Below are 27,727 nucleotides of genomic sequence, written 5' to 3' on the forward strand. Positions count from 1 at the left end.
CAAGGCAAGTCTTGGATTATAAAAAGAGACAATATTAGAGTTAGGATAAACAATCCGTTGAATAAAAGAAAGGGCTCTTTAATAATCATGTGCAGTTTCTGATCAAACCAATGGTTTGAGATAGGCATGGTTGAGGTTAACATGGGCATAAATATAATATGGATGTTCATATAAATATTTTATAAAGTTTTAATCCTACCCCCAAAGTCTTCTAATTTTGTTAATTTAATATTATTGTTGGACATTCCAGTAGATTCCAATTTTTATCTTTTTCCCTCTTTTAAATATAATTATAATGAGCATCTTTGAGTAAGGAGCTAAAAATTGTTTATCCATTTTAACTCAGTAAGCCATATTTGGAGATAATTTTTTTTTTTTTTTTTTGAGACGGAGTCTTGCTCAGTTGCCCAGGCTGGAGTGCAGGGGCGCAATCTCAGCTCACTGCAACCTCTGCCTCCCGAGTTCAAGCAATTCTCCTGCCTCAGCCTACTGAGTAGCTGGGATTACAGCCCCCCACCATCATGCCCGGCTTTTTTTTTTTTTTTTTTTTCATTTTAGTAGAGACAGGGCTTTACCATGTTGGCCAGGCTGGTTTCAAACTCCTGACCTCAAGCAATCCACCTGCCTCGGCCTCCCAAAGTGCTGGGATTACAGGCATGAGCTACTGTACCTGGCCGGAGATAGAATTTTTAAAGAAAACAAGATATAAAGATGTATGTATTGTTTTATTCTGTGTGTGTGAGTGTGTGTGTGTGTGTGTGTGAGGATTCAAAATTGTCTGATTTCAAAGCTCATGCCATTAATTTTGCCATATCACTGTTCTGTGTAAAACATTTGTTTAAAAATAAATAAATAAGAGATTGAAAAAGATGCTGACCTGTGTACGTTCTTGCCTAAAGCAAAAAGCTGCTTTTTGATCACAGCGATATTTAGGAAAGTGTATAGGCTCAGAACCCAATGAACTTGTTTCACCCCCTGCCCCAAATGCTTACCACCATGGTAAACTTAAAGGAGACGTAATTTCCCTAATTATCAGGTTCTATATCTGTGATTTTAAAAAATTGTTAGAACCTGACATTATCCATGCAAAGTACCATATAAAAGTTCTAGGTATAAACTTGGAACCCAACAAAGCTAATCCTTGTTCACCCCTTCCAGGTCCCCAGATAATGCTATTCCTTGTATCCATGCATTTATTCATTCGTTTATTTCCTTTCAGTTAATCATGCTCTTCAGCTTCACTGGTCCTTGCAAATTTCCTATTTTGTTTTTTATGTTTATCCTTTTTTATAACCAAAGGTAATTTGTTCTAACTGCTACATAAATTTATCCTTGTGTAATTTAATTTATTCTTCCTTTTCTAGCTTCTTACAGTGAAAGTTTAGATAATTGATTTTATATAGCTCTTCTTTCCTAGGAATTTAAAATTATTCATTTGTTCGATTTGATTAGAAGTGTATTTCTTTAAATTGCAAAGGTTTAGAGATTTTCCAGATATTTTTAATTGGTTTTTTATTTAATTATGTTACTATAGAACTTACTCTACATTATTTCAGTTATTTTAAATTAGATTTATTTAGTTACTCATATTTTGCCTATCTTGGTGAGTATTCTATGTTCCCTTAAAAATAATGAGCACAGGAGGCTGAGGCGGGAGAATGGCGTAAAACTGGGAGGCGGAGCTTGCAGTAAGCTGAGATCCTGCCACTGCACTCCAGCCTGGGCGACAGAGTGAGACTCTGTCTCAAATAATAATAATAATAATAATAATAATAATAATAATAAGCATTTAATTATTATTGTGTGGTAACAATGTCAATCAGGTCAGGCTGAATTATGGCATTATGTAAATTTTTTTATATTACTGAATTTCTCTGTACTTACACATTACTTACTGTGTCAAACTTTTCAACTATGGTTATAGACTTTATATTTTTCCTTTATAGTCATTACTTTTATTTATATGTCTTAAACTCTGCTTTTGGGTGTAAACAATTTAATATTGTTGTATCTTTCTGATAATTTTGACTCTTTTGTCATTATGAAATATCCTTCCTTATCTTGGTTTGTATTCTTAAATTATTTTGTCTAATATTGATATAATCACTCCAGCTTTTCATAATTAATCTTTCTCCAGTGTGTAATTATTTTCCATCTTTTCAGCTTAATCTTGGTCTTTATATTTAAAAAGGATTTCTGATCAACAGCAAATACTACATGTTGACTGCTTTTAATTTTACTTTGACCATCTAAGCCTTTAAATTCAGGTGTTCAGATTATTTGTGTTTGATGTAGATATTGATATGATTTGGTTTAGAACTACCCACTTGATATTTGTTTTCTGTTTGTCCCATCTGCTCTATCTTAGTGAATGTTCCATGTTCATTTGAGAAGAATGTGTATTCTGTTTTTGTGGGATATAGCATTACATAATTTTCAATAGGTCAAGAAGATTGACAGTGTTAATCAAATTGTGCATTTTTCACATTATTTTCATCTTTATTCTTCTCATGTTTCATACACAGGGAAATGTTTCCATTTTTATTTTCTGAATGATTTAAAGGTTTTCTCATTTTCTTTTGATTTCAGGTGTTTCACCATGACATGCCCAAGTTTGTGTTTTTTTGCTTTTGTGTTTTTTTTATGCTTATTAGAATTTTCTGAGCTTGGATCTGTGGGTTATTTTTTCATTAATTTCATGTAAGTATTGACTACTATATCCTCTATTCCTCTATGTTTTCTATTTATCCATCTTCTCTTTTAACTCCTTCTGGGACAGCAATTACACATGTGTTGAAAAATTTAATATTTCCTCACAGATCTCAAATGTGCTGTCATTTTTCTTTATACTTTTTTTCTTTTTATTTGTTTGGATAATTTCTATTAGCCAGTCTTAATGTTCACAAATTATTTATATTGCTTTATTCAGTATGCTGATTATCCCCTTCATCTCAGATAGCACATATTTTATATCCAGCAATTTCATTTGGTTTTCTTTTTTATAGTCCGTCTTTCTGCTGAAATAACCCACCTGTTCAAATATGTCTTCTACCTTTTAATTTTTATTATAGTTACTTTAAATTACTTGACTAACAAATTTGTACAATCTCATCTCTGGGTCTGGTTCTATTGATTATTTTTTCTTTTGATGATATGTCATACTTTCTTGCTTTTTTGTGCGTTTTTAAAATTTGAATGTCAAAAATTGTATGTCAAGAACAGTAAGACTGAGGGAAATATTTCCTCCAAGGAAAGAAAATTCCTCTTCATATACCATATAGTTAGTGAGGGGGTTTGGATAAATCTAGTATATCAATAAACATAATGCATTATTGATGCTTTACTTACATTTAGGATAGCACAAGCTTGGGTTACTCCAATAGTAGACCACTACTGCTGTCTATTTAATGTTAGACCTGGGATTACGGAGAAACTTTCTCTGATTTCTCCATTACACATCTAAAAATGTTTTGGTGGGATTTTTTTTCTCAATTTTTATTTTAGATACAGGAGGTAAATATACAGATTTGTAACTTAGATATATTGCACTTAGGTAGTGAGCATAGTACCTAAATAGGTAGTTTTTCAGTTGATGACCCCCCTGCCTCATTCTCTTCTCTAGTAGTTTGCAGTGTCTGTAGTCTCTATATTTATGTCCATGGGTGCTCAATGTTTAGCCATCATTTACAAGTGAGAACACGCAGTACTCCATTAGGGAGAACATGTAGTACTCCGTTAGGGAGAACACGTAGTACTCCATTAGTGAGAACACGCAGTACTTCATTAGTGAGAACACGCAGTACTTTGCTTTCTTCTCCTGTGTTAATTCACTTAGAATTATGGTCTCTGGCTCTTTCCATGTTGATGTCAAAGACATGATTTTATTCTTTATTATAGCTGTGCTTTTTCCAATTCATCATTGATGGGCACCTATATTTATTCCATGTCTTCACTATTATGAATAGTGCAGCAGTAAGCATAAGAGTGCGTGTGTCTTTTTAGTATGGTAAGCTAATTTCCCTTTGGCATATACCCAGTAATGGGACTGCTGGGTTGACTAGTAGCTCTGTTTTAAATTATTTGAGACATCTCCAAACTGCTTTCCACAGTAGCTGAACTGAGTGTTTAGAAATAACATCGAGTCTGTGAACAGTTGAAAACAGGTCACTGGAAAAGATATGTAAATAGCAAATAGCACAGTAAGAGATGCTCATTATTATTAATATTTATTAGAGAATTGCAAATTCAAACCACAATGATCCGTGGCTAAATTTTTTTTTTTTTTTTTTTTTTTTTTTTAGATGGAGTCTTACTCTATCTCCGCTGCTGCAGTGCAATGGCACGCTCTCGGCTCACTGCAACCTCTTCCTCCCAAGTAGTTGGGCTTACAGGCCAATTTTTGTATTTTTCATAGAGATGGGGTTTCACCATGTTAGCCAGGCTAGTCTCGAACTCCTGACCTGAGGTGACCCACCTGCCTCAGCCTCCCAAAGTGCTGAGATTACAGGCCCAAGCCGCCATGTCCGGCCTGGGGAACATTTAAAATATTCATATCCCAAGGCTCTACCTCCAAGATTACTTAGGTCTTATTGTCTATGTTTATAATGCAATGCTCGGGCAATAAATGCAGATATTTTCAAGACCACATTTCAAAAAATATTCATCTACATACATTGACCTAGTAATCCCAAACCTTGCCCCTGTACTCTTGGATGGGCTTTTCTCTTAGATTCCCAGACATAATTTTATATCAATGATAGAGGGTGACTCAAAATCAAGTTCATACCAACTTTAGGGGCTTGGTCTTACATCTCAGATATTCTGACATTACTCCTGTGCATTTTAGCTAAATCACATTTTTCACAATCTGATTTCGAGCTGGTGCTGATGACAATAATGAGAGCTTCTACTCATTTAACGGTATCCATTACTGTCTGCTTAGAAGAGTGCTACTTCAAGTAGAATCATCTATCAATTTCTTTCTAGAGTATTATTCTTACTTTTCTTCATACAAAATGTAAATGGGACTTATTTTTAGCTAGGAGCAACAATGAATCTACAGGACACACGGAATAGGAAGAAATTCTACACCTGTGCTGCTTCCTTTAAATCCAATTGCAGTAGAAGTAGACATAGAAAATTTGAAATTTGTGCAAGGTAAATCTAAAAATTAAATAAACTATCTACCTCTTTGATGGAAGTTAGTTGAGTCTTAAAGTTAAAAGAACACTGAAAAGGGAGGAACCTGAAATTTGTCAGTCTTATTCATGTCCCTCCTCATTATTTTCTTCCACCTTCTCTTTCTGTTCCTTGTCTTATTGTGACTATAGTTCACAAAGTGCTTTTGTCATGAATGCTCCATTTATGACTCATAATAATCCTATATCATATGCAAAACAAGTACCATAGTTGAGGGAATAGAAATTAAGAGGGTAAGTGAACTGCTAAAAGTTATGCAGTGAGTGAGAGGTAGAAAAGACATTCAATGCAAAAAATAAAAAATAAAAAGATATTCAAAGTAAAGTCATTTGCTCCAAATCCATTGCTAATACATCTTGCAAGTAGGATTTTAATCTTTTAGAAAACTTTATAATTAAAAATAAAGTATCCAGTGCTATGGTACAAAAATACAACTTGTTTTCTGGGGAAAAAAATAGAGTTGTGATGAGTCTCAGTGTTCAGGGACAGGATGAGGGTACTAGATTACATGCTTTCATAGCACAGAATGATGTCAGATGATGTCAGATGATGAATGCTTCCAACTGAGTATCTGAAGATCACACAAGGTTGGCACAATAAACAATGACCAAAGTAAAGATGTAACCCAAATCACTGCCACTGACAACTCCATAATTTTTATGATGGCCTCCCAGCAAGGCACCTTAAGTCAGTCATTAGTCACTGTTCAGCTGTGTCAAAGGTGAATATGATTGTGCTTCTGACCTCTGAAATCATCTCAAGGCTGCTCCAAGTGAGGGTCTCACTTACGTCTTCCACGAATGTTGATCTAAAACCTAAGTTCTTATTACCAAGGAAAGATTCGAGTCTCTCTGTATTATTAAAAAATGCTCAAATATAAAGCAAAAATCAAAATTGAAATGCCAAAAACAGACATATAACTAAACAACAGCTCCCAATTACTAAATATTCAACAAGTTTAACAAAATTGTGCAAAATAGAATCCTTATCCTTACAATGCACTTTAGGGTTTTTGAAGCTACCTCCAATATGATATAAAGCAACTGGAGATCCAAACGTCTAAGTTGCTTGCTCAAGGTCAAATATCTGATAAAGGAAATAAATAAAATTTAAGCTCAAATCTGATTGCAAAACATCTTATTATATTGCCTCTCAGAGCAAAGAGCAAGCTAATTAGTATCAAGTGAAATGAGGTACATAATATTCATCAGAGAAGAGGTCAGCAAAAATAAACTAAACAGAAAAAAATGACTCATATTTATAAGTGGTGGAAACCAAGACACCAAGGCAAGGTAATGGCAAGCTCTTCTACCCAGAGAACACATTTTTGGATTCCATTCTGTAAGTTAGGTTTGGATGTGACTTTCTCTGTTCCCTCACAGAGTCTTTAAGTCTGACCAAGGTAATACTTGGAAAGACAGAAGCAGGCTCAGATTTCCCAGCAGAGGCCTGGGAGGGTCAGGGTTAAGTCTCCTCATCAAAAAGTCATAGGATTACTGACTAGGCATGGTGGCTCACGCCTGCAATTCCAGCACTTTGGGAGGCTGAGGCAAGTGGATCACTTGAGGCCGAGAATCTAAGCCCAGCCTGGCCAACATGGCAAAACTCACCTCTACTAAAAATACAAAAATTAGCCATGTGTGGTGGTGGCATATGCCTGTAAATCCCAGCTACTCGGATGGCTGAGGCAAGAGAATCACTTGAACCCAGGAAGTGGAGATTGCAGTGAGCCAAGATAGTGGCGCTGCACTCCAGCCTGGGCAACACAGAGACAGAGATATAAACAAAAAAGCAGAGTTTTTAATGTTTTAAAAATAAATTATATACTTTTTTTGCACACAATTCAGAATTTGCACACAATTCTGATCTCTTTAAGGAGTATTTTTAGGCCTGAATCTATGACTTTTTAAAAAAAGTATATAATTTACTTTTTAAAAAATTAAAAGCGTATGTGTGTCTGTGTGTGAATTTGTATGTGTATAAACATGCAAACACCTTAAATTTAATACAGGCTACTTCTTATGTCAAATAAGATAATCATTTAATAAATATAAGAGGTTTGATTTCTTAACAACTACTTTATAGAAATTTTATTAAATGTATACATACACATGTTTTTTAAGTAAATTAAATAATACGAAAAGTAAGATAATAAAGAACAGTGACAGCCCATCCAAATTCAGTCTCCAGTTTCAACAGCTTTGAATTCTTTCTCCCTGTGATTTCCATGTTTTTCTATACAGTGTGTGTTAAGTGCTCTGTCTTACTGATTAGTTCTGTTTGTCATATATTGAGTATTTTTAAAAGATTTTTATATTAATTGCTTAGTATTTTCAACCCCTTCTCCCATTCTCTTCTTAAAATTTTTTATTTTAAAAATTGTCAAATAAAAATTGTCTATATTTTAAAAAAAGAGAGAGAGAACAGAATTGAGAAAATAAAATTATGGCCCTGGGAAGGAGGCAGGCTGGCCACATCTAACAAAGGTGGCCAGAAAAGTGGCCTGCCTCGCCAGGCTCCTGTGGGTTCTCCGAAGCTCAACACAGCCTGGCACGACTGACCTTAGGAGGCGTATGGCAAACATTTCCAAAATCATAGCCATGAGAAGGAAATAAACTTCTTACATCACTACCCATTGGCTGAGAGCTAAAAACTAGAGCCAAGCAGTAGCAAGCTCATTGGTGACAGATCTCTGGATCCTAAAATGAGCAGCAGACAGGGATTCTGGCAGCAGAAAGCAGGCTGGGGTGACAAGACAGCCACTGGCAACTAGAAATCAGAAAGGTGTTTTGGTCTGGGTTGTCCCAGAAGCAGATCTAGACAAGACCTGGAGTGCAAATAGTACAAGTTTTTGGTCGTGGAGGTTGGGAGGAATCCCAAGAATACTGGTAGGAAGTCAAAAAGTTACATAGGGAAGCAAAACAATTCAATACAGTGTGCACTATCAAGCAAGTTACTCCTATAGGATACCAGAGTCTAATTTCACTAAATAAATGAAGGATACAGTGTAGAACATACTTCTTCGGCTGGGCACAGTGGCTCAAGCCTGTAATCCCAGCACTTTGGGAGGCCGAGACGGGTGGATCACGAGGTCAGAAGATCCAGACCATCCTGGTCTACACGGTGAAACCCCGCCGTCTCTACTAAAAAAATACAAAAAAAAAAAACTAGCCGGGCAAGATGGCGGGCGCCTGTAGTCCCAGCTACTCGGGAGGCTGAGGCAGGAGAATGGCGTAAACCCCGGAGGCGGAGCTTGCAGTGAGCCGAGATCACGCCACTGCACTCCAGCCTGGGGAGAGAGAGAGACTCCGTCTCAAAAAAAAAAAAAAAAGAACATACTTCATCATTATCCCCACCACCACGGCAGGAGGGCACTAGGGCATTTATACATTAATTCATTGCCTGGTAGTGGTTGAGGACGTATCTTGAAGATACTAATCCTCCAACAAATGTGGCTTGTCATTGCTGTCACGGCCAGATAAAATCCCCATCTAGTATGGAATAAAGAGGCTTCAGAGTTTAGAGGTGGTGCCTAGGGGTTATGGACAAGGTACCAACAGCCTCTACTCCAGTGAATACCTCTGAGTACTTTTCCACTATTTCACTTATTCAGCAGAGTAGTACAGAAAAAAAAAAAAAAAAATGTGTGCACTCTGCCATAAAATAGACCTGAGTTTGATCCCACTTCAGCCATAATAACTTTGTAGCCAAAATTCTCTCAAATCAGAATTAGCCTACATTACTCTACATGATCCACTAAATCAATAAAACTAGGGTCAAATACATCATCATGAATACAATTAACTCCATAAGGGCAGCGTCTGGTCACAGATTAGCTCTATGTTAAAGAGAGGAACTAAGTACTGTTTAATTTAAAAATGTTCCATTCTTTCAACAAATTACATACTACCTGTCTTAACTTTTCATTAACAGTTTCTGATCAAGAAAGTTGTAAGAAATGCATGTACCATGTCAGGCTTTTGTGGAGGTGAGAGATGATATATTTTAAGTATAATGCACAATTCTTGGTACATAGTAAACACTCAGAATATGTCTGGTATTGGTTCCTTTTTTCAATCATTTTAAAAATAATAAGAACAAATGTTTTTGAATGTTCCGTGTTCCAGGAACCAGGCTTGAGTGTGGAAATACACAGGAGTATGTATATGGTTGTCCTTGCCAGGAGCTTGTTGTCAAAGTATAGAGGACAGGCACAAACAATTAGGGAGATATAGTAAGCACTAAAATTTTTTAGAAGAAGGAGAGAATTCTTTCAGTCAAATAAACTGTAAGATTAAATATTCCGGCTGGGTGCGGTGGCTCAAGCCTGTAATCCCAGCACTTTGGGAGGCCGAGACGGGCAGATCACGAGGTCAGGAGATCGAGACCATCCTGGCTAACACGGTGAAACCCCGTCTCTACTAAAAATACAAAAAAAAAAAAACTAGCTGGGCGAGGTGGCGGGCGCCTGTAGTCCCAGCTACTCGGGAGGCTGAGGCAGGAGAATGGCGTGAACCTGGGAGGCGGAGCCTGCAGTGAGCTGAGATCCAGCCACTGCACTCCAGCCTGGGCGACACAGCAAGACTCCGTCTCAAAAAAAAAAAAAATATTCCAGTGAGGAAATTTATAAAGATTTTTGAAATATAATATGTTGTTTCTTAAGCTTCAAGAGAACAGGTCCCTAGGTTGTTTTCATTGCTGTATCACTGGTGGAGAGGACAAGACCTGACCCCATAGTCCAATACTCAATGAATACGTACCAACCAAATGACTGTGAAGAATATGGACTTGAGCAAGTAAGAGGAGGCAGAAAAGAATCAGGAGTAAAGAAGATATTGAATGATCAAGTTCAGCTGCAACTCTACATCCATGCAGATAAGAGGTAATGATTCAGCCTTGAAGAATAGTTGAAGTGAGACGAGATTAGCATAAAACCTTGAATATCAGTCCAAGGTGCTTGGATTTTTGTAGCAAAGTGAAGCTGTTGAAGGCGGGAAATAACCTGATAAAAATGGTGATTTGGAAATTTGAATCTGGCAGTAAAATGAAGAAAGATTAGAGAGGCAGCAGGCAAAGGGGCAAGTTAGAGGCAATTCATTGTCCAGGCCAGGTACATCTTAGTAATTGATGTTCATATGCTTCGCTCCAAATTACCACAAGCACTGACTGCTGCAAGCTGATTCTTGCTGGCATCAAGGACAGAAAGGTAGGGATATTTATCTCTGGCTATAACCCCCACATGGGACAACATGTGAATAAAGCAATCTGTTCACCCATATGGACCCCACAAGTTTTATAAATGTGAGTAAATTCATTCATAACTGGCATTTCATATCATTAAATTTAGCAGAGGTTAATCATCAAAACTACATCAATTGCAATTTCCCATTTTGGGGAATGTTTATCAATTAAGTAGAAAGAAACATACATATACATACAACAACAACAACAAGCAACAACATTTTTCCAGCCAAGATTATCTAATTCTTCTATGTCCTGCATGGTACACTTTATTACTAAAACCACAATCAATCAATATTCAATATTATGAACACAACTGACACTAGGAAATAAATATCTGATCGTTGGTTAGCTTGGTTAAGGTGGACAAAAGGGTACCATTGGAGATAAAAATGCCCGCCTGTATCTGGATAACTTCATGACTGTCAGCCTGAAACATACCCATGGGAAATATATTTCTTTGTAACCACTCATTTTGTCAGTCATTTTACAAGTATATATTCAATGTGCATATGTGTGGCAACTGTGACAGGAATAACCTAGATTTCAGGGAATAAATAAGAAAACAAAATGATTCCTTTGCTTGAGAAATTTCGAGTCCATTGGGATACATTAACAGATGCTATGAGAGACAGGAAGGTAAAGAAATGGATGTCTTTAGAAAATCAATATGTATGTATTAAATGTTGGCCGTATAAAGTCTTGTGTTATTTACCATTAGTTGTAGAAGATTAGAAGATAAAGCTTAGTAATTTTTCAAAATGCAGATATACTTACGGATTTTCAAACTAAGGTAATATTAATAAATGGATATGTTGCTTTCACTTCTCATTTAATAATATTTTTATTGAGCACCTAGTATATTCTAGGCATTGTAGTAGACAATATGGATTTAATGATAATTAAAACATGGTCTGGCCGGGTGCGGTGGCTCACACCTGTAATCCCAGCACTTTGGGAAGCCGAGGTGGGTGGATCACCTGAGGTCAGGAGTTTGAGACTAGCCTGGCCAACATGGTGAAACCCCATCTGTAGTAAAAATATAAAAATTATCAAGGCGTGCTGGTGGGTGCCTGTAGTCGCCGCTACTTGGGAGGCTGAGTCAGGAGAATGGCGTGAACCTGGGAGGTAGAGGTTGCAGTGAGCCAAGATCGCGCCACTACACTCCAGCCTGAGCAAAAGTGCAAGACTTCATCTCAAAAAACAAAAACAAAAAACAAACAAAAAACATGGTCTGCAACTAAATAGTTTATTAGGCAGTGTGATGTATCTGTCAGGCTAAATTATATTGTACCAACAACTTCAGAATAAACAAGATTTATTTTTCAGTCATGCTACTTACATATCGTAGTTCAGCTTCACCTCTGTTTCATATAGTCTTCAAAACAGGACAGGGTTGATGGGAAAATCTCTATGTGAAATATGGCTGCTCCTGTGGCAGAGAGGAAAAAAATGAGGACACATGTCACTTCTGCTCATATTTAATTGTTCAATGCACAGCCTATGACCATCATAAAACCAACAGGATGGGGAAGAAAAAACACTTTGCAGGAAGATATATCACAGGGGGAGAGCTAGGATATTTGGTAAGCAATATAATCTACTGCAGTGAGTCAACGAGGGCTACAAACTCTCCCAGTAGAAATTTTCATGGTTCTCAAAAGAAATCATCATGGACATACTTAGTAGTTGATAAAACCTTCAGATTGATTATTTATGCATGAATTGTTATGATAGAAAAGATCAAGGACAAACATGAAATTATCCTCACCCTCTAATGCTTAGCACAAAACTAACAACAATAGCCCATCATGAGTGGAATGGCCCAATGAGAACTGAAAAATTTGTTTGTATGGCCTCATAAATTGAGGTTCTTTTTGTCTACAGATCACAGTTCACAGAGAAGAACAATTTGCAATAGGGGGAACACTAAGAGTCTTACTAAGCTTAACATAAAATTAGGCATGTTTTCTCTCAATATATTACTTTTCACTCCTTTGAAATTCTATTGCTTCTGCTATTATTGGCACTACCACCATTAACACAACCACCACCATCACTGCCACCACCATAATGACCACCATCACCACCACCATCATGCACAACATCACCATCACCACCATTGCCATCACCACCATCATCACAACCATCACCACCACTATCCCATCATTAACTCCATTACCACTACCACCATCACAGTCACCACTACCATTACATTACCACCACCACCACCATCACAACCATCACCACCACTATCCCATCATTATCTCCATTACCACTACCACCATCACAGTCACCACTACCATTATATCACCAACACCACTGTTACAACCATCACTACCACCCTCATCGTCATTACCACAACCATCACCATTACCACCACTGTTATGGCCTTCACCAGCACCATTACTATCAACATCACAACCATTTCACTGTCAGCTTTTACTGAAGACTCTTTTGTGCCTTATATGCATTTTTAAATTCAGTTTAATGTGCAATGATCTTATGAGGTAGATACCATGGCTGTCCCTATTTTATAACTAAGACAAGTGAGGCTTAGCAAATTGTTTTAAATGTTCCAGGTTTTCACAGCTAATAGGTAATAGACTCTGAAATTCAAATCCTGGAATTTTAATGTCAAACCGTAAGAATGTAAGTAATATACAAATTATCTCTAAGTGGCGTTAATTTAATTAGAAAGTACATAACTTGTCTTTCTCCATAATAGCAAAAACAGAACAATGGTAACAACAAAACAGTGTTCCATTTGTTTCACTGTTATTGACTGGTAGCAGAAAATCACAGGGTTTGGACCAGGAGATGTCTTTTCTTTTCTAGTTTCACTGCCAATTGACTGTGTAACCTTACAGAAACCTGTTAACCTCTCTGAGGTATAGCTGTACAATTGAGAAAATAATCTTAGATTGCCTTACCCAGTACTGGTAAGAGGGATCAAAAAAAACCATGTGAAATCTCAATGTGAACTATCATTCTCATAGAGCATCAATTACTATGATTTCTGCTTAATTTTTCTCTCTCTGGAAAGCTAGTCTCTCTCTCCATCACATAATCTTAGATTATGGTCTCTAGTCCATCTCTGGAGGGATACTTACAATATTTACTACAAATGATTATCATAAATATTTGAAGTTACTACGTTTTCAATAACAGAACAATTACCATTTTTCATCTTGATGTCTAGCAAAAGAGGCTACATACGATTGGACAAGGTCCTCAGAGGGAGCAGGACATTAGGAAGTTTCCCAAATGCTCCCAGTTCAATTGGAGGGCAGGTGATGAGGGAGAAGTAAAAGCTCCTAGTCACCTCAAAGAACCGTTTCTTAAAGGAGATTCTCTGACTCATGAGCTTCCAATAACTCTAATTATTCTGGACACAAAATGACTATCCCTTTATTCCATCCAGAAAGAAAATGAAGGAGATATTCCACATCTCCACAGGTCAGTTTCTTATCTGGCTTGTCTTTTATGAACAGAATTGACAAGATCCTATACAGAATAGAAGACCTCAGGGGACACTCTGCCTTGGAGTGTATTCGTGAATGGCTGACTTCTTGGAAGGACACTTTGAGCTTATTCTGCACAGGTGATGTGCTGCTCGCAACTTCCTGAGTCATTCAGACCTACCTGCAGAACTTTACCAAATATAAACAACTGCCATAGACATTAAAGAAGAATATATACAATTCTACAGAACCACCTCCCACTCCCTTGACATAAGATTCACCAACTACAGAATCTTTGCAAAAGTAGACATGAGTTCTTTCTCTGGATAAGACTTCATTTTTATTATTTTAAATGCAATTAAGAGTGAGTTATGGGATAGTAAGATATAGGAAGCTGTCAAAAGGCTTTTACTGTTCCTTTTATATATGCATAGTTCTATTAAGCAATACTCAGCTATTTCCTGCATTTATTTTATTACTTTGGCAAGGAGGAAATTATTTCAAACATGCGTAGAATCCTGCATCCTCACCTGGCCTCACCTACTTCTTTAAATGGGTGAATACTTAAGAGTTTGCCTATAACTCTCAGCCCAAATCCAAGGATTCAAACACACAAAGGCTTCCAAAATGTAAAATGTTCTAATTTCTTTATTTTCCCATGTGGAGCAGAAATAATGTGCCACAAAAACCTCCATTCATAACTTTTTGAGGTTATTTGAACACTAAGATACATATTTTACTATATTCTCTAATTAAACTGAACACATTATTTTCTGAAATAGAGAGGGTTTTCATTGGCATGTTGTAAACTTTACCTGTTATCTTCCCTTATTGCAAAGTGTATAATTTGTCTTCTCAGCAATGGCACATATATCTTAATATGACTTATGTTAGAAAAACAGCCCATCATCAGAGAATATTAATTGCTCTTGTTTTCTCCATAAAGAGAGGGAAAAAAAGTGGTATTCATTGCAAGAGCAGATCTATCTTCAGGTTTTAAAGTGAACTTAATGCAATGTTTCCCATAATATCCTTCCCATAAATGTTAGGCCCTAGAGTCCTTCCAAGTGGCTAGTTCTGTTTCTCCATTGTTCATTTACAAGAAAACCCTCCTCTGTAGACAGAGTCAGGGCTCTTCTTTATTTTTCTGGATTGTCTCCATAAACTACTTATTTTTGTCTGAATTTCTGCCTTTAAAAGAGTTATATGTTATTTTTTGGTTCATATTCAAAGTATTGCTGTATGTCTTACACTAAGGGACAACATTGTGACTTTAGAAATTATATTTTAATTTATTTAAAGTGATAGGAAATATTTTCTCATGGCTGGGTTGAAGAAAAAAGTCAGTGTGTACAGAGTGCAATGCCAATAATACAGTGGCAGGGATATACGTGCATACAGCATTGGCTGATTTTATTGTTGTTGCTGGTGCTCCCTCTCCCATTGCCTTAGGACTAAACCATTCCAAAAGCATCTCAAAATTCTGCAACAAAGTTTTCCCTGATCCTTATACTTTAATATTTTTTTACATCTATGGTTTTTCACAGTACTCTCTTCCTGACCACCTCTTAATATGTGACTGTCACAATTGTTGCTTTTGCAAATGTATAATCCCTAGCCTTAGACTGTAAGCTTCCTGAGAGTGGGTATAATTCCTTAAGAAGTTTAGTGTGTCCTAAGTTACCTGGACATTGCTTGACACTAAGTAGGGTCTTACGGACCAAGTAAGTCCTTAAAATGATTATTGAATACAAATTTTAAGAATAAGATACCAGATGATGAAAAATAGTTATACCAAACAAGAGCCCATTAGCCCCTGGTAAGCTGTATGTCAGTTATCTCCCCAGGCTCTTGGGAACATAGAGGAATAAAGTCATAGAGATGGTGAGGTCTTAAGAAACACAGAGTTGGTTGTAAAGCAGGAAGTGTCTATACTGTTGCATTTATTACATTTGTTTTTCATGTCCATGCATCAATGGCTTAAATTTCTAACACTCTGGAGAGAATGACATTTTGGATGCCACTGGGTCACCATAACAGCGCAATCCAGGTTTCACCTGGTGCAAGGAGAAGGGAGTGGGCTCTCAGAAACTTTGGCAGTAGGAGCTAGGCATTTTCTCCCACCAGGATTACACACAATGTGAGAAATGCTATTTCTCAAAAACAAAACTAGGTGATACTAGAAGAATACTGGATACTGGAAAGTTGAAGATGATAAACATTTATTAAACCTCTGTTTGCTTAATAAATGGAATGTAGAAGATACTTAACATATGTTTACTTAATGATAAATACATCACTAAGACTCCTTTGCAGGCATTTAAACCCAGAACTTGAAGCATGTCACTTTCACATTTATGAGTGTGCCTAGGTATCTGTAAATGAGGTATCATTAAACCACACTTGACACTGAGAACAAAATATGTTATAGTCTAATTAAACTCAATTATAGCCAGGTCAAGTTGACACTATTCATAGTCAAACACCATGACTCTGAAAGTATTTCTGAGCATCTCACAAAGTTCTCATGAATCTATTCTTTCCCATGCTTTATATTCTTTAGTATATCAAAAGCATATATGCTCCATTCCCTATTGATTCTCAGTAACACTGGTATTGTTATTTTCTGAGAATCTGCCAAGTCTAGGGTTTGCTAATGCTACTACCCCAATTGTTTTGCTGAGTAAACTCTCATCTAAGCCAGGGTTGAAATTGCTTAACTCAAAGCTGGAATTGTGTCTACTCAACTACCCATATCAATCTAAGACCTCCCATTACTTCAAAGCTGATAATTTAGACCACAGATGTGTTCACACCTCAAGTGTCATGACAAATAAATAAAACACTGCAAGGAAAAGGAAAGCTCCCTTTCCTCTGAGCCAAATTCTTTTCAACTGGTTCCACAGCATGCTTGCTTGCTTTTCAAGATATCACTAAGTTTAGGTATATGTCTTCAATAGATCATCTTTGCCTTGGAATATTGCAAAGCGCTATTTGATTATCTTTTAATGCCTATATGAAGAGGTGTGTACTTGTACAAAAATATTGCTGGTATTCCATAGCCTGAAATGATGAGGTAATAGTTCAAAGATTATTATCTCACCCCGATTATCCTTTTTGAAACTGCAGCCCGACTCCATGCCCTTTATGCTATTCTAATTTTTCTTTTTCACATCATTTATCACCATCCGGTAAGTAATATGCCTCATGTTAAATATATTATTTGTTTTCTGTCTTCCTTTGCTAAAACATAAGCAGCAAGCGAGCAAGAATTCCTTTTATTTCTTGACATATTTCAAAGGCCAGAACTGCACATTCCAATACTAGGTTCTTAATATACATTTGTTGAAAGAATTAAAAAGTAAATTTTCTTAGTTTGCATATTACTATTTATCCTCAGGGCCAATCATCAGCTTCTTTAGTTTCTAGTTTGGAAAAGACCCAGGCGTCAGCCTCACTCTGTCCCTGGCACCAGGTTTCCCCTCTAAATCTCTGGGGTCACTTGGAAATCTGAACATTTTAGTACTCCTTAGATTTAATTCTTTCTTAGGGTTTTCTATTCACTTGAAGTCTGCCAGATAGACTCAATATGTCTTAATCCCAATTATGGAAATGAGTTGAGTTTTCTATTACTTTCTGCCCATTCCCAAAAGAATATTCCATCACTCCTACATAAAATAAAATATAAAAATAGGCATGTGGAAGGGAGGAGAATAGCCTACTTACACTGCACATGCCAAATACACAGAAAGCTTAGCTATTAGTGTTTCTTTTTATAGAGAAAAACAATGATAATGAGAACATTGGAAGACCTGTTTCAGTGAGCCAGTGCATCCATGTTTGAGGAGGAATTTGTCTCTTCCCCAACTCCATACCTTGGTCCATAATCAAGCAATTTCCACCCTTATAGACCTATTGCAAAGGAAATGAATGTCTGTCTCATAGGGAAGGCCCTTTCGGGTTTGAGAAAAACAGATGAGCACTTGGGCTGACTACAGAACAAAGAGTGTCAGAGAATGGTTATGTCATCTGGTAGAGCTGCTGTGTGGTGTATGTGGAATCATGTAATGAGAGACAAGGCAAGAAAGATGGGCAGGGATAAGCAGGACTGGGCAATAAAGTAGGAGGAGATCCAGAAGGACTGGCATCCCAGAACCCAAGTAGAAAAGATATTTCAAACAGAAGGAGATCTGCAATGTCAAATGCTGTGGAGATGCCTGATCATCAGAGGACAGAGAAGCAGGGAACTGGTGGGGTTAAGGTCTTTGGAGAGCATGCCAAGAGCAAAATCAAAGAAACTATGATATAAAAGCCTGAATGGGAAGAGTTAAAAAAAAAAAGACAGAAGGTGTAGAGTAATCAAATATTTACGACATTTTCCATAGCTTTGTTAAAAAAGAAAACTTAAAATGAGTAGAGAAGGGAATTAGCTAGGTTTATTTTTTAAAAGACAGAAGCTATCACAGATTTTTGTATTCAAGCAGAATTCATCCAGAATAAAAAAAATTATTATTTTAGAAGAGGGTATATATATATACACACACACACACACATATACATACACCACGCATATATATATATATACACAAACACACACACACATATATATACACCACGCATATATATATATACACACACACACATATATATACACCACGCATATATATATAAACACACACACATATATATACACCACGCATATATATATACACACACACACATATATATACACCACGCATATATATATATACACAAACACACACACACATATATACACCACACATATATACACACACACATATATATACACCACGCATATATATATATACACACACACACACACATATATATACACCACGCATATATATATACACACACACACATATATATACACCATGCATATATATATATATACACACACACACACACACACACGCACACACAGTGTTTGTTTGAGCAGGAAGAGTCAACAATGTAGGAAGAGTCCAACCTTGTTAACAGGAGTGAAAGCAGAGTATAGAAGTACAAGCTGAAGGCTTGGTAGGGAGAAGATGGAATCATGATTTTTAGATGGATCCAATTTTCTCCATGAAGTAAAAGGCAAGGTTATCTCCTAAAAGTGAGAAGGCAGGGGGCTTAGTGGCAGCTTGAAGATGGAGGAAGCTGACAAACAGCCATTTGGGATTGCACATTTAGTATACATTTTAAAGGTCACCTAAGTAAGTAGTTCCTAAACTTAGCCAATCGTCCACATCACCTGGATGGTGTCCACAAACATGCTTGGTCCAAACTCATACTTAGAGAATAATACTTACGCAAAATAGATCCAAAAAATATTCACTTAAAAAAATAAAGGAAAGGTCTGTTCAAGAGATTCCGACGGCCTGCCATATTTGGAGACAGCCATTATTGTTATGTTGCAACCCCACCTATGGAATATCTAGAGAAGCACCTTTACCATGAAAAGAAACAAGTTCATCATTTACAAAATACAGAAAATGACAGCCCCATATTCTCAGCTCTGAAAGGTTCAGTGTGTAGATCATCGTGGTGCTCAGTTACACTTCACATTGTTGTCAGTTACAGATCTACTTTTTCCAAGCTTAGAGACTGTTTTACTTGAGTATCTTTAACATTAGCACAGAGACTGTCCAGTTGTAGGATGAGTAGATGAAGGAATTCCTTCCAATCCAATCAATTAGGGAAGTAGATAACAAACACTTTCCCATCGTCATTCACCACATGGCTTCCACAGACACTCTGGGAATCTAGTAGTCAGGTTGGGAGAGACAGGATGTGAAGAATGCTACAGAAAGTAGTTTAGCCTGGAAGTGGCTCATACGACTTTTTCCTACCTTCTCTTGGTCATAGGACCTTCTCAGTAACAGGACCCCACCTAGATATAAACTGGTGTGGGACTTGTATATCGTGGCTGGGTATCTGCTGCCAGCAAAAATTATAAGACTATGGAAGTGGAACATAAACCATTGATGGCATTTTTGACCACTTCTGTCAAAAAAATTGTAAAGAAGATATTTTTTGAAGCTTTCTCAGAGTCCTTTTGCAACTATTACTAATTCTTAATAATTTTCCTCGGTATAAGAATCTTACATATTTTGTAGTGTCCATGCATTATTCGACATGTACTCTGCACAAAGATACACACACATATGCCCTTGTAGAGTCATATGGTGGTTGCAATATGAACACTAATTTTAAGAAGCTCATAATACATAGAGCAAGGGAACATATGGATAAACCATTATGATTAAGCCTGGTATGTTCTGTGATGCTGACTGTGTGAAAAGTCACAGAAAGTGCATCTTCAAGTCAGTGACATTAAGGCAAACTTTCCAGGAGAAGTGTTTCAGCTGATCTTGGAAGGAAACTGTGAATATGATGTTGGAGAAGAGAGGGGAAGTACCCCAGACCATAACAGCATATACTCTGACAGAGAAGTTATCATAGTTTTGTATAGCTGGAGTGAAGAGTTCATGGGGAAACAATGGGAGATATGCCTGGGACGCAGGCGTGGAGACCATCACAGAGGGACTTGTGACGGTCTCTTAAGTCCTTATGCTTGCGTATTTTAGCACACGCTATTTTTTTTTTAAGTTCCGGGATACATGTGCAGAATAGGCAGGTTTTTTACATACGTATACATGTGCCATGGTGGTTTGCTGCACCTCCCAACCCGTCATCTAAGTTTTAAGCCCCACATGCATTAGGTATTTGTCCTAATTCTATCCCTCCCCCAGCTCCCCACCCCTGACAGGCCTGCTGTATGATGTTCCTCTCCCTGTGTCCATGTGTTCTCACTGTTCAACTCCCCCCTACTAGTCAAACATGTGGTATTTGGTTTTCTGTTTCCGTGTTAGTTTGCTGAGAATGACAGCTTCTGTTTCTTCTACTTAACATTTATTGCCCACTCTTTACCTGGATTTACATGGTTTTTTATTTATTTTTGATACTTAGATTTCTTACGACATTTTCTCAGTTTAGGTGTTCTTCAGGTTTCTCCTAAAGATGACTTTTCCTTAAAAGACTTTTTTGGATCCTATTCTTCTTTCAATTGGTATTATATTTTCCTGTTATTTTTTTCATAGCAATTATCACAAGGACTATTTGTAAAATAATATGCATTTTTATCATGCATGTGTTCCTTGCTGGGTTGCATTATTTATGAGACTGAGAGCTTATCTGTAGTTGTCACAGTTGTATACCTCTCACCTAGCACAGAGCCTAGTGGAGAGGAGGTGATGAAAGAAAGAAAGAAAAAAGAAAAAGAAAGAAAGAAAGAAAAGAAAGAAAAGAAAGAAAGAAAGAAAGAAAGAAAGAAAGAAAGAAAGAAAGAAAGAAAGAAAGAAAGAAAGAAAGGAAGGAAGGAAGGAAGGAAGGAAGGAAGGAGAAAGAAAGAAAGAAAGAGAGAGAGAGAGAAAGAAAGAAAGAAAGAGAAAGAAAGAAAGAAAGAAAGAAAAAGAAAGAGAAGGAAAGAAAGAGAAAGAAAGAGAGAAGGAAGGAAGGAAGAAAGGAAGGAAGAAGAAAGAGAATGAAAGAAAGAAAGAAAAGAAAAGAGGAACTTAGGTGCTCTCACATACCAGACGCTGTGCTAAATGTTTCAGGGTTATTTTATCTCATCCTAGCTTCTGTGATTGGTACTATCAATACCCTCAATTACACAGATGAAAAAACTGAGGCCAAAAAAGTTAAATGAATTGCTCAAGGCCATATACCTGGTAACAATATTATTTATTTTCATTGTTATTTTAAAATTCCATTATCTCAACTACTGTAAAGCAGAGTAAAGACTACTGTGACAGGAAGCAAGCTCTTTGGGCTTCATGTGTTTCACTTATAAAATGAAGGGGTGATTTCTATAATCTCCATTTGAAAATCGATTTATATCTAAGGACACAAAAACAGGTGGGCTCAGAAGGGTCAGACGTTTTACTCAATGTTATTGAGCTGGTATAGATCAATAACAGGAAGCCAAAACCCCTGACCCTCATCAAACACATTTCAGGGCCAGGCGCAATGGTTCACTCCTGTAACCCCAGCACTTTGGGAGGCCAAGGCGGGTAAACCTAAGGTTAAGGGTTCAAGGCCAGTCTGGGCAACATGGCAAGACCCCATCTCTACTAAAAATATAAAAATTAACTGGGTGTGGTGGTGGGTGTCTGTAATCACAGCTACTCAGGAGGCTGAAGCAGGAGAATTGCTTGAACCCGGGAGGCAGAGGTTGCAGTGAGCTGAGATCGTGCCATTGCACTCTAGCCTGGGCGACAGAGCAAGACTGCCTAAAAAAAAAAAAAAATTCAGGAAGTCTTCTTTCTGGATGACTTCCAAAAATTTCTGGAAGCCTTTCTGGGTGACTTCCAAATGGGTCCAAAATATGAAAGACATAGTTCATGTAGTTCTAGGATTATCAGAATCATGTATACAATGAAGCAATACAAGGAAATTTCCATTTCATTCAATTCATCAACATGTAATGAATTCTCAGTATTATGGATCTCCCATGCATTAGGCATTTCATACTGGCTCTCAAAGCACTGACTCACACTTTAAAAATAAATTCCCATCACTTAGCTCATTCTCAGAATGCATTTTCTCATAAAAAGTTTTCTGATCAGCTTCTGCTCATTGCTTAGCTTGCCAGGTGCACGACAAATGGCAATGTGGTGATGTGGGCTGCTGTGTTCTCGTTAGTACCAACAAGGAGACACAGAAAGACCCTTCATTTATGCGTGTGTCTGACTTTTAAACTGGCCTTGAAAACTGTCAGTTCCGATCTTTGTTCTGTCTTAACATGAAGAGTCACAGTTTCTGGCTGCTTATCCTTAAAACACCACTTGATTTTTATATATGTTGTGATTATAAGGATTTACGTGGGTGCACAATTACAAATAAGCAAGAGAATTCTATTACACACCCACTTGATACCTTACACTTAGAAAATTCTGAAATAAGTTTTTTTTTGTGAATTTCTATAGACCTGAGGAAATGCCTTTGTATTTATCAACTACACATCAGAAACAATACAGACGGCACTGGGCTTGTATTAAGGGAAGTTGCATTCAAATTCTAGCTCTCATATCTGCTGGACGTGTATCCTTAATCAAGTTATTTTATATCTCCAAAATTTGCTTTCCTTAACTGAAAATTAATATGTTGAGAGAATGCAATCCCATATATTTCAGAAGAAGATCACTGAGAATGGCTAGTACAAAGTAGCCATTAATAAATACAAGTTGAACTTGATTGTCAGGTTTATCTCTCTATACCCCCTTTCCATTTACATATAGGTTCATTTTTTTTTTTTTTTTTTTTTTTAGACAGAGTCTCGCTGTGTTGCCCAGGCTGGAGTGCAGTGGTGTTGTCTCTGCTCACTGCAAGCTCCGCCTCCCAGGTTCATGCCATTCTCCTGCCTCAGCCTCCCTACCAGCTGGGACTACAGGCGCCCACTACCATGCCCGGGTAATTTTTTTATATTTTTAGTAGAGATGAGGTTTCACCATGTTAGCCAGGATGATCTTGATCTCCTGACCTCATGATCTGCCTGTCTCGGCTTCCCAAAGTGCTGGGATTATGGGCGTGAGCCACCGCACCTGGCCCATATACGTTCATTTTTAAGGCAATGCTCCACGTCACTTTGCTGAATATATCCTATGTGTCAAATAAAATACTGACCGAGAATAACTGACTTGCAACAAAAATCTGCTATTTTCAATATAAGCTCTGAGCTGGGCTGAAGGACAAACGTCCTTGTTCAAATATCATTGGTGCTCCTCGCCCTGGTTAAACTCCTCAGGCCTCAGTTTCCTCATCTATTAAAATAGCATGGGTATACTAATGCCCTTCTATAACATTACCGGGAGCACCAACTGTAATAAAATATAAGCTAGTTCTCAGAAAATCCATAGACATTTTACAAATAATGCTATTTCTGGTCTGTTTTTATTAATTTTATAAGCCATTCATATTCAGGGCAGAAATTGTGAAATCTCTTGGTATCAGTATAGTCAAATACGGAGTATAACACGGAATACTCACTATCCCTTAGATACAGCATGAAGATAATGTATGAAGAGACCATAGTTTTTTTGGTCAGGGCAGCAATTAATTATTTATAATTAAAAAAACTGATGTTTATATTGTGCCGCTGTTATGACATGCTACATGGTAAAATATTGATCATATATTTTTGGTTTTTTAGTACAATTTTGACTATATAGATATATATATTTATTTTTTGTTTTTTCGTGACAGTCTCACGTTGTAGCCCAGGTTGGAGTGCAGCGGCGCCGTCTCAACTCGCTGAACCTCCGCCTCCTGGGTTCAAGCAATTCTCCTGCCTCAGCCTCCTGAGTATCGGGACTACAGGTGCATGCCACCAGGTCAAGATTTTATTTTTAGTAGAGATAGGGTTTCACCATGTTGACCAGGATGGTTTCGATCTCTTGACCTCATGATCCACCCTCCTCAGCCTCTCAAAGTGCTGAGATTATAGGCATAAGCCACCCCGCCTGGTCGACAATTTTTTATACTTTGGAAAGTTGAACAAGGAGAGCTGTGTACTCGTAATGTCAATCCTTACTCATGTCTTAAAGCTCTGTTTACGATGATGACCATAATTCCATTGGGGTTCATGATTCTATGATCACCATTTGACATAGGCAGACAGAAAATAAAAAAGCCAGCATAGTAAGAAAGAAGCATCCTCCCTGGTGTCTCTCATAGGCTGAATTGACACTGCTATTTACCATAATTTTCTTAAAGTTCATGAAAATCCTTGAACCTGCATATTATCATTGCAGCTTTAAGAATAAGAAAACTTGACCCAAAGAGGCCATAATATACCACAAATCAAAGAAGTAGTAAGACACAGAAGTAACTCGATCGACTCCAAACTGTTGGAATCCAAACTCCATTTCCTTTTGCTACACTAGGTTGCCTTCATGCAATACTGACTGTAGATTAACCACACACATGCACAGTAGGTCACTGTAAAAGCCCAGCCTTGGTTTGCCCAATCCTATTATTCAAGAATCAGATTGGTGTTGAAAAATATTTATTTTCTCGCAACAAATTATAATGATTAGCTCAACTGTGTAATCTAAGAGGCTGAGCATATACTAAGCAACAAATCTAATACTCTTATAATTTCTTCACTTCTACCAGCTACCCTTAGAAATCAGCATTATCTTAAACTACCAGGACAAGGCAAATACAAAATAGGGCCTGACATTTCAGCAGTTTTATAGACAGGAGAGACTAGATTATCAAAATCAAGTCCACATGTAATTGTATCACACACAAACTAAAATGTAGCTCCAGATAACCCCAAATCACTTTTGTTACTGTGCGTTTTTCTTTAAATAATACTGCTATGACCATAGGCTTATTCTCTTATATAAAATATGATATTGTCATATTGTTGCCTAAAAAAAGGACACACACACACACACACGCACATTCACAGACACTTAATAATGAATCAGAACCAACCAACAGTGATTCTTCGCTTTTCACTTTTTCCTCTCAAAGCATGTAGATGAGCCTAGACATGACCAAGACAAGAAGATGTACTATCTTGAGAGCTTAAGACGTTGAGCTGCTTGCTAAATTAACAGAAGAGAAACACAGCAAAATAGAATTTTAAAAGCTTACTTACGCAAACAAGTACTTCTCATAGTTTAACAATTTTAGCAGAGGCATACATGAAGAGAACTCTGCTGAGATCCCTAGAAAAGAATGTCACCTATTCCTGACCCTCAGGAGGTCTTCATGGGTGGGCAAAGTAAACAGCACCCATGTGGCATCATTGAAAGGGCACAGGAGAGTTTCCAGAAAACGACTGCATAACACCTAAAGATCCACCTCTTCTGTTTCTCCTGCTGTTTAAATATAGCATTGACTTTCAGTGCATGACATTATATAACCATCTGAAATGAGTATAAGCTCTTGGAAGCCCTTTACATCTGGGTATGAATTTATACTCTGCACTGGGGAGCTACAGAAGCCTGTTTCCTCCTGCATGAACTGTGAAATACTCCCCTATCTGCCTCACATAGTTGTCACGTACATTTAGTGAACCAATTATCTGGTCCTTATATTCTGCTTTATTTATCTAGCACCACTCCTCCTCTATTCAAAAACATCCCTCCCCCTCAGGTCAATCTACATCTGAGAAATGCTCTTTCTTCCATCCCAGCCTTAGATTTATCTGTAAGCTTCCGTATTCTTTTGGAGTCCTTGATTACGATTAAGTGACCCAAGATGGTATCCCAACTGGTTTTCTTTTTTTTAACTAGAACTGAGAAAATTAACTAAGTTTTGGTTCTGTTCCCCTCTGGTAGCAAATCTGTAAGATGGCAGTAAGATGCTACTAACAGCAAAGTTCATAGTCATTCAAAATTTGAGTCCCATTCATGGAAAACATTATTAAAGCAGTTGACCATAGTACCTTTTCCACTTGCTGATCTCACATTCTCTTTTCAACTAACTGCCATTACGTTTCTCCCTCTACCTCTCTACTAAATATGTTCTTAACAAGGACATAATTCCCTCCATTTTGCCAAATTCAATGGTTGCTTTTCTGTTCTTTTATTTAATGACATTACAGCCACATTAAATGTAATAAATACTCCCTCTGTCTGAAAACACTTTTGTTTTTGTTGTTGACTTCCAATACACCATGCTATCCTTTTTACATACCAGATTCTTGGTGACTTTTTCTCAGCATCTTCTCTGGTTCTTTCTCTATTAAAGCTCTAACTGTAAGAATGCCAGCATAGGACCAAGATTGATCTAGCCTGCTTTCCTCTCTCTCAGAATACTCTCCTTAGCTAACCTTACCAGCCCTTGGGCTTTAAATGACATTGGCATGCTTATGGTTTCCTAACCCAGGGCTTACAGCTCTGACCTCTCTCTAGAAGTCAGATTTATGTGCACAACTGCCCACAAGTCATCTCTATGTGGATGTCTAATGGGCATCTCAAGGATCTGAATACCACTTTTGATTGCCCTCTTTCTACTCTTTGATTTTCCTTCTCGACTCTTGTCACCTAAGTAATACCAAATTGCCCAAGCTAAAACATGGAGAAATTATCTTTGATTTGGTTTCACAAGTCCCCCTTCTTTTCTGCCTTCACTGACTGTTTCCTGAGTCCCTTCTAAGTATAGTCCCATACAAGGCCCACAGTTCATACCTTCCATTTGTTATCCTTGAGGGCAAAGCTCATCCAAAGGAAGTCCTCCTGCAGACTTGAGTTTAACTCAAATACAGACCAATGATTTTTCTAACACCTTGTCCTACAGACTTGAACTTTACTTGGATAGAAAACAACTATTTCTTGATAAGATGGCTGAATAGGAACAGCTCCAGTCTCCAGCTCCCAGCGCGAGTGACACAGAAGAGAGGTGATTTCTGCATTTTCAACTGAGGTACTGGGTTTATCTCACTAGGGCGTGCCGGACAATCAGTGCTGGTCAGCTGTTGCAGCTCGACCAGCGAGAGCTGAAGCAGAGCGAGGCATCGCCTCACCTGGGAAGCGTAAGGGGGAAGGGAATCCCTTTTCCTAGCCAGGGGAACTGAGACACACAACACCTGGAAAATCTGGTAACTCCCATCCCAATACTGTGCTTTAAGCAAATGGGCACACCTGGAGATTATATCCCACACCTGACTGGGAGGGTCCCACGCCCAGGGAGCCTTCCTCATTGCTAGCACAGCAGTCTGCAATCTAACTGCAAGGCAGCAGCGAGGCTGGGGGAGGGGCGCCCACCATTGCTGAGGCTTAAGTAGGTAAACAAAGCCCTGA

This window comes from Colobus angolensis, unplaced genomic scaffold (assembly GCF_000951035.1).
Source record: "Colobus angolensis palliatus isolate OR3802 unplaced genomic scaffold, Cang.pa_1.0 Scaffold17, whole genome shotgun sequence".
NCBI lineage: Eukaryota > Metazoa > Chordata > Mammalia > Primates > Cercopithecidae > Colobus > Colobus angolensis.